The sequence below is a fragment of the Balaenoptera physalus genome (assembly GCF_965194825.1).
Source record: "Balaenoptera physalus genome assembly, chromosome: 8".
In the NCBI taxonomy this organism is placed as follows: domain Eukaryota; kingdom Metazoa; phylum Chordata; class Mammalia; order Artiodactyla; family Balaenopteridae; genus Balaenoptera; species Balaenoptera physalus.
The window spans coordinates 76,336,736-76,351,958 of NC_138887.1; the positions used below are offsets into that span (position 1 = coordinate 76,336,736).

General features: G+C 41.9%; 1 protein-coding gene across 18 annotated transcripts in view; it reads right to left on the reverse strand.

Annotated features, from left to right (window-relative positions):
• TRIL (TLR4 interactor with leucine rich repeats) overlaps positions 1 to 15,223 on the reverse strand; it is a 137,481-nt gene that overhangs the window by 94,768 nt on the left and 27,490 nt on the right. For 17 of the 18 annotated variants that reach the window (XM_082471802.1, XM_082471799.1, XM_082471797.1 and 14 more), the window contains one exon: positions 11,212 to 11,317. The gene's annotated coding sequence lies outside the window, so the exon portion shown is untranslated. Of the gene's footprint in view, positions 1 to 6,961; positions 7,092 to 11,211; positions 11,318 to 15,223 lie in introns of those variants that run through there. The other variant, XM_082471806.1, reaches the window with a different exon arrangement.

Here is a 15,223-nt window from a genome sequence, read left to right on the forward strand (position 1 = left end):
TCTCCCTGGCCTTATGGATGGTATAGGTGATATCGGGATTTTGAACATTTTAACGTGAATGCTAGTCACTTAACTAATCTGAACACTCTCTCCTTATTATTCTCAACTGGTCACTCTGCTTATGAGGTGCCAGGGTCAACAAGGAAGGCAGAAAATGGAAATTCCTGGTCATCTAAGTTCAACTTAACCTCGGCATATAGGTGGCCTGTAGATGGTGAGCAGGGGTGCCAGCCCTCAAAGGCACTAGACTGTGGAAGCATGGCCTGAGGACGGGCCAGAGAGAGAACGCAACTCTCCAAAGCCAAAGTCTGCTGAGACCCTTGACAGGAGAAAATTCCAGATTAGTAAGAAAGCCCCAAGGAAGGCCCATCCATCCAGGGAAAAAGTATGGGCCGTTTCAAACTTCCAACTAAAATGTGTGAGGAGGTAAAATGGATACCCCTATCCCTTCTTAGTGTGGGTTATTTCTGTTCTGTTATACAATTAGAGAGATACAGAGAAGCTGCACCTCAAATACCTCCATGAAAATTGTATTATATTTCCAAGGAATTATTTTTAATTTTGTAAAGGGTGATAAAGATACTGTGTTTATGTTTCTCTTTTTAAAAAGAGGCATTTTGAAGTAGGATAAGATGATGTGATGTCTGGGATAAGCTTTAAAATAATTCAACAAAGAATAAAACAGAAAAAGGAAATGTTGCAAATCATTGATAATTGTTTATCTGAGTAATGAATCTTTGAGGCTTGTACTATTCCTACTATTGTACTATCCCTACTACTTTTATGTGTGTTTGAAATTCATCATGAAAAATAAAACGTATTCATGGAACAGACACCAAAAAAACTTGCCAAGGTGCCCAGGATATATTCCTTTGGTTTGAGTAATGTCAAAACATCTGAAACAAATTTCAACAAAACCGTCATGCCTAAAATCTCTGTGCTTTAACAGTCACTTTGTGAAAATTGATTAATCAGGTGATATTGTTATTAATGTAGGGAATTAGGAGAATGACAAATGAAGAAAAATGTATTTTTGAAAGAAAAAATAGAGGCTGGGTACCAGGAAGCTGGTAAAGGAGGATGTAAAGTGCAGAAACCACATTGTGGGTTTCAGGAAGTTGGCAGAATGTCTTCTCAAAGGAGTTCTCTGATGGAAATAAAGTACCATGGATGGAAGACCAGCATATCTGGGCACTACTCTGGTCCTTGCCACTAACTTGTTGTCTGTCTTTGGGCATCTCATTTGTGCATTTATTCATCAAACATCTGAAACACCAAGGTGGGGAGAAAGACCCAAATGGCACCATCTAGTCCTGGGCTGCTCAGCATCTCTGGGATTGGATGCTGACTAACCAAGGCCCATTTAGCGTGGTCCAGTGCTGAGTGTGCACTATGGAAGGCACGATGCGGTTGCTGAGGCCCCAGGGGAATGCAGAAGGATGAAGAAGAGAGTGGCATGTGTAAAAAGGGGAGACAGGGTATTGCAGGGGGAAGGAACTGCACGAACAAATTTATGGAAGCGTGATACAGATCTTCACGGATCTAACACGGCTGGAGCGCAGGGTGTTTTAGGGAGGTGCCAGGGGACACAGCTAGAGAAGTAGGTGAGGCTCAGATCCATATGACAATTCACTCAACACATAACTATTGAGTTCTTACTATGGACCAGGCAGTGTGCCAGGGATGGGATACACCAGCGAGTAAGTTAGAGAAAAATACCCAACTTGGCAGAAATTACCTTGGTGCAGGTGAAGAAAAAGACCATAAAGGAGGCAAATGAAGACAAGAGTCTATCAGCCAACAAGCTGACAAGTGCAGTGTGGTATTGAAACACACCAGTGGGGGGAGGGGGGGTGAATGAGGGGTGGGGAGAAAGATAAGGAGTGTCAAGGGTGTTTGGTTTCAGTTTGAATATTTGAAACATGTTCTGAAGGAAGAGAGGAATGAGCTTTGCTGGTAGCTGGGGGAAAAACATTCTGGAAAGAGCTTTTAGGACCTCGCATACTAAGAGGGACACCTTTGTCCTCACAGCTATGGAAACAATGGATTTTATTCCAAGGATCCAAACCATCAAATTTCAGTCTGTAAAGGACCATTTTCATAGTTCTATACAGCAGGTAGGTAGAAGGAGGCTGGGAGACCAATTGGGAAACAATTCCAGAAAATTCCAGAAAAGACACTCTAAGGGTATAAATTAGAAGGAGTTGGGGAAGGGGGTGCAGTGCAAGAACATACAGAGAAGAACTCCAAGGTGGTAGGATCCCCGTGACGCTGGCTGGGGAGGAGGAGGGAGGGGGGATGGAGGTTCCGATGACCCCTGTTCTGATTCTCACAGAGGGGAGGTCTATGGGGCAGGTTTGAGTTGGCCACCTACTAACCTTGCCCGATCCTTGGTCACATGTCTTACCACCAGGGACACAACTCTCACCAGGACAAGAAGGGCCAGTCCACACCCAGGGCTGCCAGCAGCCACCCCAGCACACGGAGGGTCACTCTTCCTACTCGTGGTCAGCATCTCTCCACGTCACACAGCATGGCCTCACTCCCTGGGGAAGGATGCACCCACACCACCAGCTGCAAATCTTGCTTATTTTGAAAGGAACACCCTATCCTAAAAGGCGCATGGCAATGAAAATTTCCAAGTAGAGGAGAATGCCACTGTGTCTGTGAATTACCAGAGCCACGTTTTGTTTGCTGGGGCAGGTTGTTGTACAGCCATTTGTATCCGTTCTGCTCCATTAGGCTAACTTGTTTTCAGATATAAATTAAAGCTGATGTCCCGAACCCACTGTGCTGCCTCTTCACACAAACACCCCCTTCCGTGGTGAATGAGTTAGTAGGTTTGGTAGATGCAGAAGATATTTCTTTGATTTAATATTCAAGCTAAACGAGAAAAACTGCCCACTGGAGCACAGAAATAATTATGCAGTATAATAGCAAGTGGTCCACGCAAAAGCCACATGCCTGGGGCAGGTCAAAGGTCTAACTGCTTCCTGGTGCGGCATTTGCTGTTACACTTTCTGCATCAAAGAGCACTTGGCCACTGAGAAGATGCAGCAGGAATCCTCCTGCCCCTGGGCCATATGCAGGAGTGTTCAAAGCATAGGAATCACCCTGAGAGGCCTGTAGCCATCTGGGCAGGCAGGGCTGGTTAATATAAGCCCCCTCCATGGCTGTAATCACCTAGGATGGCAGAAAGTTCTCTGTCCCCGACATCTTTCCATACATCTGCCTGGTTACCACCATCACTACCACTGGTGACTTCATTAAGTTAAGGCAATGGCTCTTGACTAGGGGTCAACAGGACTGGCTACATATTTTGTTGGACCCAGTGCAAAGTGAAAATATGGGGCCCTTTGTCCAAAAAGTAGGGAAAAAGTGCAGTTGAACAAAAATATAACTGTTTTTCCTTCTTCTCTAGTCTCTACCTCAACTTGTTATGGTATTTTTAACTTGCTATTTAATGTCATGCTAAGTAAAGAAAACTTTAAAATTTAAAGTGTCCACGTGGGGCTTCCCTGGTGGCGCAGTGGTTGAGAATCTGCCTGCTAATGCAGGGGACACGGGTTCGAGCCCTGGTCTGGGAGGATCCCACATGCCGCGGAGCAACTAGGCCCGTGAGCCACAACTGCTGAGCCTGTGCGTCTGGAGCCCATGCTCCGCAACAAGAGTGGCCGCAATAGTGAGAGGCCCGCGCACCATGATGAAGAGTGGCCCCCGCTTGCCGCAACGAGAGGAAGCCCTTGCACAGAAACGAAGACCCAACAGAGCCAATAAATAAATAAATAATTAATTAAAGGTGCTAATAATTTTTAAAAAAAAACAACTTTAAAGTGTTCATGTGAATTTCACTGTTCATCTTTACACAAGGCAATGCTAGTTTTAAAGGCAAATAGAAGTGCATTTAACTCATACATGAAACCATCAAAATTACACAGCTTCCGTTTCATAGCTCATGCATGCATATGTATTTCATTCTTACCAGAATGGTGGAAATGTTGCAGAAAATGAACTCAAATCGCTTCTTGATCACAGGCCTTCTACCAACGCTCTCTGCCTTTTGCTTACTGAGAATTAAGGAAAGAAAAAGGAACTACAGGCTGTCCTGTCTTTCCCTTTCCTTCTCTGTTATTGTGTCCAGGGTAAGTGGTGGCCTCATACAGTTCGTAATGACTGATCAGTGTTAGTTTCTTAGTTTTGACAGATGTATCATGGTTGTGTAAGAGCATAACATCAGAGGGAAATAGGTTGGAGAACGTATATGGGACCTCTCTGTATAACCTTTGCAACTTATATGTAAATCTAAAATTATTCCAAGATAAAAAGCTTATTAAAAAGAGAAAAGACTTTTGTAGCACACACCTTGTCAAGAATTACTGGGTTAAAAAGGAAAAAAAGAAAGCATTTAAGGCATGACAGCAGCATTTATCTAACTTGCCTGATAAGCTTCACCTGGGATGAATTCCTATACCCATTTCTAGACGATTCTGATTTATTCGATCTGTAGTGGGTCCCAGGATTGGATTTTTTTTTTTTAATTTTTATTGGAGTATAGTTGATTTACAATGTTGTTACTTTCTGCTGTACAGCAAGGTGAATCAGTTATACATACACGTATATCAGGATGGGATTTTCAACAAGCACTCACGCTGAGAAGTCTTAGCAGACAAATTCGGGAAATATCGCATGAGAGTGCAGTGGAACTAGCATAGTTTTAAGAGTCAGGCAAACTTGGGGCCACACTCCAGCTGTGTGGCCTTTTCTTACCAGATTTTTTTACTTACAGCTATGTGACCTTTTAAGCACTGACTTAACTTCTTAGAAAATCAGTAGTAATAGGGCCTTACTGTAGTAACATTTAAATGAAGTACCTACAAAAATACCTAGCACAGGGCTTGACACGCCATGAGTTATAATTGGCACAAACACCTGGTATTCTGATTTCTCCTTCTAAGGAGAATGTGAGGTTAACGAACTGTGACCGTAGTTCTTTAAACAAGTTACACAAAGACCCATGCCTTTTTTCCAGAAGATAACTAACACCAAGAAAATAGGGGGTATAATCTCTTCAAGTGTCCCTTTATTTAGAGATTGTGCTTGCTCGTCCATTTTCTGGTAGACAATAGAAAGACAGTTGCCCTTCATCGTGCCAGATGACAAGAGAGTCAGACTGGACATTTCCACAGGCTTTTGCCCTGAGGGAAGGTTGCTTGCGCAAGCACAGCTGTGGCAGGAGCAGAACCCTCTGTGTGTCCTCCTTCCCCACCGGCCACCCCAGTGCAGGCCCCAGAACAGCTGGGGCACTGGAGGAAATCCCTCCTTTGACAGAGGCCAAGAAGGAGTGTGGGTAAAATATGAACACTGCTTAGCGCTGTATTTCATGGGAAATAAAAAGACAGTAAAATCCTTTGGCTGCTTTTTGTCTCCGGATGTCGTGAAACTTCTGGTCTCTCTGTGATGGAAAGAATCGCCCCCTAATTGAGACAAGCCCTAAGATAGTGTGCCACAAATTCTCTCACCCCTGATAAAATAATACATTAAGTTTTTATCATGTCTGCACATCTTAGAAAAAAATCTTTCATGGTGCTGAGAAGAGGGACGTGTCGCAGGCATTGGCCAAGAAGCAAATGAGACGAAGAGGTAATGAAGATTTGAAGCTTAAGAGGTAACATCCAGGGGGCTTCCCTGGTGGCGCAGTGGTTGAGAATCTGCCTGCCAATGCAGGGGACACGGGTTCGAGCCCTGGTCTGGGAGGATCCCACATGCCGCGGAGCAACTAGGCCCGTGAGCCACAACTACTGAGCCTGCGCGTCTGGAGCCTGTGCTGCGCAACAAGAGAGGCCGCGACAGTGAAAGGCCCGCGCACCGCGATGAAGAGTGGCCCCCACCTGCCGCAACTAGAGAAAGCCCTCGCACAGAAATGAAGACCCAACACAGCCAAAAAAAAATAATAAAAATAAATAAATTAATTAATTAAAAAAAAAAAAGAAGTAACATCCATAAACAACAAGGTCCTACTATATGGCACGGGGACTATATTCAATATCCTGAGATAAACCACAATGTAAAAGAATATTAAATATATATCTGAATCACTCTGCTGTATAGCAGAAATTAACACAACATTGTAAATCAACTAGACTTCAATAAAAAAGTTTTTTAAATAAAAAATGTTTTTTAAAGAAGAGGCAGCACCTGGCACAAGGTCTTATAGAGAGGACACACACGAGATCTGGGGGGAGACCAAAAGGGAAATGGAGGGCCATCCTTTATAGAAGGTTTCCCCTTCTACAGTAAGACCGCCCTCGATGCCGGGGCTATTCTAACCATCCTTTCGACACATATGTAATGGGCCTACCTACCATATTCCAAGTCTCATGATAGATAGCCATTCATGACACTGTTCTCAGATGCCATCCAAGCCCAAGGAAATGTTAGATGGTAATGTAGTTTACACACACACACACACACACACACACACACACACACACTAACCTACTGAGAGCAGCCAAAGCAAAAAGGGAGACTTTAGTGGGAGACCCTAAGGGTTCCCAATGAAGGGCAATCAGGCTTCACAAGGGTCTGAAAATAGGAAGTGGAGAGTCACTCCGAATCAAGGAAGTGACTCTCCAGGGATGGGCAGTCTCTGGTATCTGCTTCCCTCACCGTCTCTGATTCACGGCAAAATTCCCCCACCCCCTCGCTTTCCACCTCTCTGGACACATGGCTGAAAATGGTGGCCCCAAACTCCAGAGCTCTGCCTTCTCCAAGCTCCAGCCCAACCAAACAACCAGCCCACTTTCCAGTTCCTGGAGCAAGAGTCTACTGTGCCCAGCTTGGGTCATGAGTTGACCAGCCTTGTGGGGTCTCATAAATTAAGCATGATCTACACTCACTGTCCTTCATGTGGTATGGGAGGTCAGGACCAATTCTCCAAGAAAGGGGCTTGGTCTCAGTAGATACCTCAAAAGACATTTACTGCAGGTGAAAATGTCGTGCTGCTAAATCAGAAATTTTTTCTAGCACCTTTGCCATCTTTTTCATATCTCCTCTGCTCATCAGTTCTGTGTTACCCGCTAGGATGTTGGGATCTGGATGAGAAAGGAAATAAAGTGAAGGAAGACAGCAATGACAAACCATTTCAACGTTAAGATCATCTGCAAAACAGAGATATCCAGACTGCCTGCAATGTTTTTTCTCACTTCACGTGCTTGAAATCCATACTGCAGCAGAAACATCAGTCAATTCTGCAAGTTCCACTTATGGCACGGAGGAGGGAAAAGGTGCCTTTTCCCCAAGAGTGGCCCTCCAGGCCACAACTCACAGGCGGAAGGCACACACAGGGGAGGCTATATACTGCTCACAAAGGAAGAAAGGCAGAGTGGAAAGGATAGGAATGAAAAAGGATCTGAGGGCAGGAAAGCTGGTTCAAATTAATGAGACAATGCGAGCCTTGACATTCTTGATGGATGTCAGTGGTTAAGTGCTAGCCGGACCTTCTGAGGTTACAACCTCCATTCAAACCTCAGCCTAGGATGGCAACCTGAAACCCAAGGCCATGGGCAGCGAGCATCTGTGAGCCCGGCATGGATTAGTGCCGTGGCCTTGGGAGGCCCCTCCAGGCGGCTGCTTCCTCCCTGTGTACCAATTACCCCCCAAGCCAGGTGTGCTCTGGGGGCAACAACAATACCAAGTAATTAAGACAAAATGTTCTTGGCTGTGTCTCAGGCATATTCCTTGTGACAAGAACAAAGGGTTAGTTGATGAACTAATTTTTGGTGGGGAAAGCAGCAGCGTCTATTATTAAATGAATGCTTAGGATTTTTGTTTGTTTGTTTTTCAATAGCCTCATTATAATTTCAGTTCAGATACTCCAAAGCTCATGTTTCCTAATTTATTATCGCTTGCTGCAGTCCTCTGGGATCCAGTAATTGAATTTTACTGGCGTCATTACCATGTCCACAAACAAGCGAGTCTTCCTGAACTAAATCAGTCAAAGCCTGTTGGCTGGCCCACAGGAGATGTGCCCAGAGTGGGAGCTGATCTCAGCATAGAAAGGCGGGCATGTTTCCCTGGCCGGGGAGACTGGTTACTGCTGGGTGCCAGGGAGGCTGCATGTGGTCAGCTCTGAACATCTGCAGGAGCAGTAGGAACAGAAGAAAAGAAAAATAGGGGGCTCCAAAGACCAGACCCCCTAAATAACCAGATTATTATCCCACTGCAGTCCAAAATAGACGAGCTTCTGTCAGGCGGGATCTACATACTTGGTTGAGAACCAGGAAATTCCACAAGGAGATGTTGAAATTCCATCTTAAAAAAAAAAAAGCAGATCGACAGCCTACATCCTCTCCTTTTTACATCCAAAACAGGAAAATAAAAAACATAACTTTAGATGCATTTTAGGGCTACATGGACACAGGATGATCATCTAAATAAATCCAGTCTCCTCATTTTACACAGGATGCTCAAAAGAAAAAAAAATTTTTAAAAAGAATTCTTATCTCAATGTGATATTTAAGATTTGTTTTTAAAAAATCCACGTCTTTCAAAGATTTACCTTTAAAAACTTAGGGCAGCCGGGAGGCGGAGTGCAACGAATACAGACAGAAATCAACTGTCACTTGATGCCTATAAGCCCCTGGGCAAGTCGCTGAACTCTAAGGCTTGATTGCTTCATCTGGAAAATGGGAATAATCATACTATGGGCTTCTCCGAGGACTGACATAATGCATACAAGATATCTCACAAAGCATCCGGCGCCCAGTCTTAGCGAAACATCATTCTACCTTGGCATTTGTTAAGGAAATAGATCACTTATCTTGAAAACACTGTACTACTAGGGAAATAAGTGGCTGACAGGATAGGACTGTTCTGATGGACCTGCTCCTTCTCAAATAGTTCCCACTATATATGAGAGCCCAGGAAAGGAGAAAGGCCCCTCAGGTGAGCACCACCAAATTTATGAAGGCATCAGGCAAAGACTTTGGGTAATTTTGTCTGGGTGGCTGAAATACACACCACTGGGAGTTTGCAAAAGCTATGGGGACTTAGGTGCTCTGACCCACAGATCATATTTCAACTCAGATACTGTCTGTGTCCTCGAAAACATGACTATCATAATGCACAATGAGGGAATCCTACTACTTCTCCCCACAGGCTTCAGTCTCCCAGGTCCTGATTCTTTGTCAGAAGAAAAAAAGCAACTGCTCCACCATTGCCTCCCCTGTTTCCATGTCCCTTCCCTATATCCTTTAAGTAATAATCAAGAAAATACTCCCAACTAAATCAACCATCAACAGGTTGAATTCTGTTAGGGGCTGAGTTGTGTCTCCCCCTGGACCCCAAAATTCAGACGTTGCACTCCTAACCCCCAGTACTTTAGAATGAGACGTTATCTAGAAATTGGGTCATCGCAGTTGTAATTACTGTTAAGATGAGGTCATATGGAAGTAGGGTAGGCTTTTACTTCAATATGACTGGTGTCCTCATAAAAGGGGGAAATTTAGACACAGGCAGAATGTCACACGAAGATTAAGGCAGAGATCAGGTTGATGCATCTACAAGCTAAGGAAAACCCAAGATTGCCCGAAAACCACGAGCAGCTAGGAGATAGGTGTGGAGCTGACTTTCCCCACAGCCCTCAGAAGGAATCAACCCTGCTGACACCCTGATCTTGGACTTATAGTCTCCAGAACTATGAGAAAATACATCTCTGTTGTTTAAGCCAGGCAGTCCATGGTACTTTGTTACAGCAGCCCTAGCAAACCAAAACACATGGCAACCACTTTGTTCCGGAAATAAAGCCTCTTTCATCTCCTTAACCTTGTTCCAGGACCACTGTGACCTGAGCACCTAGCGCCCTGCTACCCACACCCCCTTCTCCACAACAGCTTCAGGGAACAGGCTTGGTGGTGTCTGTGAACTCAGGTCCCAAAGTTTGCCTCTAAACTCCAGGCCAGGAAGCAGTTAGTACCATGCTGGGGTAGGGGGTTGGGGGGAGACAGCACCAGCATCATCCAAGGTCACATCCCTCACCCCTGGCCTCCCCTCATCGGATGGCAATCATAGCCTGAGAGATGATAACACAGATTATCCACGTTTTGCAGCCTTATTCAGCTCCCTTATAAGGAAAAACTATGCCCCTAGAACTCTTGCAAACTGGAGTAGCTATTATAAATCTGAGCTTGCAGATGAGAGACTGATGTCATCCTCTCTTTTCAGTAAAAATAGAAAAGAGTTAAAAGAGGAAAGAAAATGTAAGAAACCGTCTCTAGCTCCCCACCCCCCTCTCTCTTATCAACACACACACACACACACACACACACACACCACCTATACACACGAATTCTTTTCCACTAGCTTGCGTCTCCTTTTATGGATGTGTATTCACAAGAATACAGATACTAGTTTCTGTTCCCTGGGGTAATGATGATAAATATGCCAAGGTCAGCAGCTTCATCAGCCACGGAAGCTGCTCACTCTGGCAACCACAGATAATCATTCACCTGGTGAGACTGGTTGCCTATACGTCAATTCATGCTTCACCATATCGCTGAAATGTCCCTTATCTCACAAAAACACTTGTCTTACTGTGTCTTTCTGGTGCACAAAGAAATTCATACATGATTGTTTTGCCTTGGATTTTTTTTAAAGTCTTAGTCATGATTTTGTGGGGGAAGAAGTTACTAAAAAACGGGCCTAGGTGGAAAATAACATCAGTGTGTTGACAAAAATATTCTGTTCCACATCCTAGAAAGCAAAAACTCAGGCTTCAGTAGATCCGAAAGATCTTCTATGGAAAATTCCTCCTAGCCTAACTCTCTTCTAATAGGACTAATGCTTAAAATTTAAAAAAAAAAAAAAAAAAAATCCACTGGCTTTTATTGAGAAGCTACTATGTGAAATGCACCATGTTAGATGATAGGAATACCAACATAAATAAGACACAATTCCAGATTTACTCTAAGCAACATGAAATCTGTACATAGTACACAAAGGGAAGAAATGTATGTTAAATTTCCCAAATGTTCACTTTTTAAGAACTATGTTCCTATATTAAAGGTAGAAAAAGTAGAATCATATGGTACCCCGAGTCAAATATACCATCTTACAGCACCCATCAGTTTTCAACCATAGCTATATAAATGGACATTTGGATGGAATTACAGCTATTAAATGACTTGCCCTGATACACGAGTGTACATGACTTACGTGAACAGTCTGGCATGTGTGTCTCAGTGGGAAAGGTTGAATAGCTGCCTTGCAGCACTCATTAATAAGCAGGTAGCCAGGAACTCTACGTTAAGCTCGCCAGGCTCTGTGGAGACACAAAGAGAAATGCAAGATGGGATTTTTGTCCTAAGGGAGCTCGCAAACCAGTGGAGAGAACTAACCTCACAGCATAAGACAGTGACCCATCCATGTCAAGAGAGAGGGAAGCGTTTGTGGCTGTGAGATGGACTACATGTCTCTCATTAAATATTTACAGATGAATAATGTAACTCTGGGTATTGTCCTTGACGTATAGTACAGATTAAGAAAAATGGGCACAAATAAAGGCCAAACTACTTACAGATGATTTTTAAAGTGTTGTATTAGGGAAAAAAAGACATGTTTGCAGTGAACCTTAAGAACAATCCCCTGATGTTTTATCAGTGGTCCTGTGTGCATGCAAGGCCCCAGAGTGTCAGGATTGACAGCTAGGACTCGAGCCAGCCTGGCTTCCAATCAAGACTCAAACACCTCCCCACTCAGGGATCTCGGTCTGAATACGTAACTTCTCTGTGCCTCCATCTCTTCATCTCTTATGAGAGGATAGTAATGGTACCTACCTCAGAGAGTTACTGTGAGGACTGAATGAATCAGTGTAGGGAAAGCTCTTAAAACAATGCCTGAAACAAAACTAAATGCCCTCTGTCCCCAAATAGTCAATACTTGAGTCTTACATACCCACTTTATGCAACACTCACTTTAAATCTTTACATACAGGAAATAATACAGATATAAAACCATATAGTACAGGGAGATCAGCTTGGTGCTTTGTGACCACCTAGAGGGGTGGGATAGGGAGGGTGGGAGGGAGATGCAAGAGGGAGGGGATATGGGGATATATGTATACGTATAGCTGATTCACTTTGTTATAAAGCAGAAACTAACACACCATTGTAAAGCGATTATACTTCAATAAAGATGTTAAAAAAAAAAAAAAGATTTAGACAGGAGAGTCTGGAAGGCAAAAAAAGGAGAGTGCATTGCATCTTAAACCAGACAGCTGCTGGATACTGGAGTTAGCTCTTAGAAAAGAGCTCAGTGAAAATAACTGAAGAGGGAAGACTAAGTGCCTTTTGGATCTTGCCTAGTTGCCATTACTGTGTAGCACTTTGGAAGAAAAATATTGTGTAAATTTACTAAATAAATAAAGCTTTGGCAATGTAAAAAAAACAAAGATAAAAATCTCAGATAGAGCATCTCCCTTCTGTAAGATATTCCACGTTGCCAGTTAATAATAGGCAATATTAAAACTAAGTATTTTTATTTTCTCTGTGACAATGAGCTATTTTTTGTCATCTAAAAGTTTGAGATCTGGTGATTATTACACAGTATCAGGTTTACACAGTCCTTGCCAGGAGTGGGGTATCTGTGGATTATTCCACTAAACAAGAATCGTACTGTATCTAATTCTTTGTGTTCCTCCTCCACCAGTTTGGGTTCAGGTTAAGTATTTGTTTAGAGTTCAATGTGAACAATAGAAAGGCATTGGCTTTTACAAGACAGGGCTTCTTCCTAAGCAAATGAAGTATATAGTAAAATGTCTAATTGAGAATTCATGATACCATGATTGATGATGTTCTCAAGTTGACACTGAAAGCCCCAAACATAGGGCTTTAAAAAGTACACAACTCTTCACTCTCCTTCACTTGAACTCTTTCAGATGCTCCCTGCATGTAATCCAATTCATAGAGCTGTTCATTACAAAAGAAATCTCACATTAATTTTGGAAAGGAGTCTCCATGTTTTATATAATGTTGGGGGGTTAAGAGTTAAGTAAAAATAAAACATATTCCTGGGTGCTAATTTGCATTATATTAACATAAATTATTACACAAACTTAAGAACATCCAGGTGTATAAAATCTCCAAAAACACAGTCTGTCCAATCAAGGAAATTTCTTATTTACTGCACATAATAAATGCTTCTGAAAATAAACACTTTAAAAAATCAAGGTTAAACATGCTGTTTGACAAATAAATCTGCATATGACTGAATAAATTTGAAGTCTGTGGTACACTAATAGCAACAAGAAAATCCAAACTCAGCTCAAGTACTGACTTAGTTGATTCAGTTCCTCACTGGTATAGCCTAACAGAAGAAGAGTTGTACCCACTTCTGGGCATAAATACTATTTGTCTCGGTCTTGCATATTCTTCTGACATGATGTCTAGCATTCATTTATAAGACTTATAAAGCTCAGAAGAAAAAAGCATGATAAAACAGCCTATTGTTTAAATATAAAGCAATCAATAAAACTAGACTCAGATGCCTAGATGTTGAAACTATTAGACAGAGACTTTACTACAACTAAGAATTAACATATTAAAAGATCTAGTGTAAAGTTACACAACATGCATGAACAGATATGGAATTTCAACAGAGAGGAACATTTTAAAAAAGAAACCAGGGCTTCCCTGGTGGCGCAGTGGTTAAGAATGCAGGAGACACGGGTTCGATCCCTGGTCCGGGAAGATCCCATGTGCCATGGAGCAACTAAGCCCATGTGCCACAACTACTGAAGCCCGCAAGCCCTAGAGCCCGTGCCCTGCAACAAGAGAAGCCACCTCAATGAGAAGCCTGCACACCACAATGAAGAGTAGCCCCGCTCGCTGCAACTAGAGAAAGCCCGTGTGCAGCAATGAAGACCCAGTGCAGACAAAAATACATATATACATACATACATTAATTAATTAATTAATTTTAAAAAGCATTTATTAAAAAAAAAAAAAAGAAACCAAAAAAAAAGCTAGGAAAATAAAAAGTTATCAGGGATGAGTAATTCCTTGAAGGGCTAATTAGCAGACTAGAATGAGTTGGAAAAAGATTAGTAAACTTAAGGATAGGCCAATAGAGATTATCTAAACTGAATTACAAAGATTTTAAACGTGTAAAAGAAAAAGGAGTACAGAATATCCAAGAGGTACATAGGACAATAACAAGTGGTCTAACATACACGTAATTAGATTTCCATGTAAAAGAGAGAAGGAAACCAGAGCAGAAGAAATATCCGAAAAAATGTTTCAAATGGCTAAGAATTTCCTAAAACTACTGAAAGACAACCACAGATGCAAGAAGCTCAAAAAGACCTAAGCAGTTTGAACAATGTTTAAAACACATGGACACACCACAAGCAAACTGCTGAAAGACAACTTAAAGAGAAAAATCTTGAATGCAGCTAGAACAAAGACAGACATTATATAGAGAAACCAATGTAATTAGAGCAGACCCCTTGCCAAAAGCTAAGCAAGCTAGAAGACAATAGAGAAACATTTCTAAAGTACTGAAAGAAAAAAAAGTCAATGAAGAAATCTCTACACCCTCAAAGAAATATCTCAGAAAATAAAGACATTTTCTGAAAACAAAAGACAAGATAATTCACTGCCAACAGAACTACAAGAAATGTTAAAGGAAGTTCTTCAGGCAGAAGGAAACTGGGACTTACTCTCATAATTATAGAACACCAGAAATGATTTTTTTAAATGAGAATATATGTATGTATTATAACATATATAATGTTATATATAAGTACATATATTATTTTATATAAACATATATATAATTTCCCCCAAAGAAAACTGAACTGGCTATATTTTTAGCAAGGATAAAGAGAGACATTACATAATGCAAAGGGTTTGTTAGATAATAAGATAAAACAAGCCAAAATAGAGCTTCAAAATACACAAAAACAATTGAGATAACTGAAAGGAGAAACAGACAAATTCACATTATATTGGAGACTTCAACATTTCTTTCTCAGTAATAGAGCAGATAGACAAAAGAATCAGCAACGAAATAGAAGAGCTGAACAATACTATCAACCAGCCGTATTTACATTTATTAGACACTTTACATAAAATAGCAGAATATATATTCTTTTCATGTGCACATGGAACGTTTATCAATATAGAAAATATTCTGGGCCATAAAACAAATTTCGACAAGTGTAAAAGAA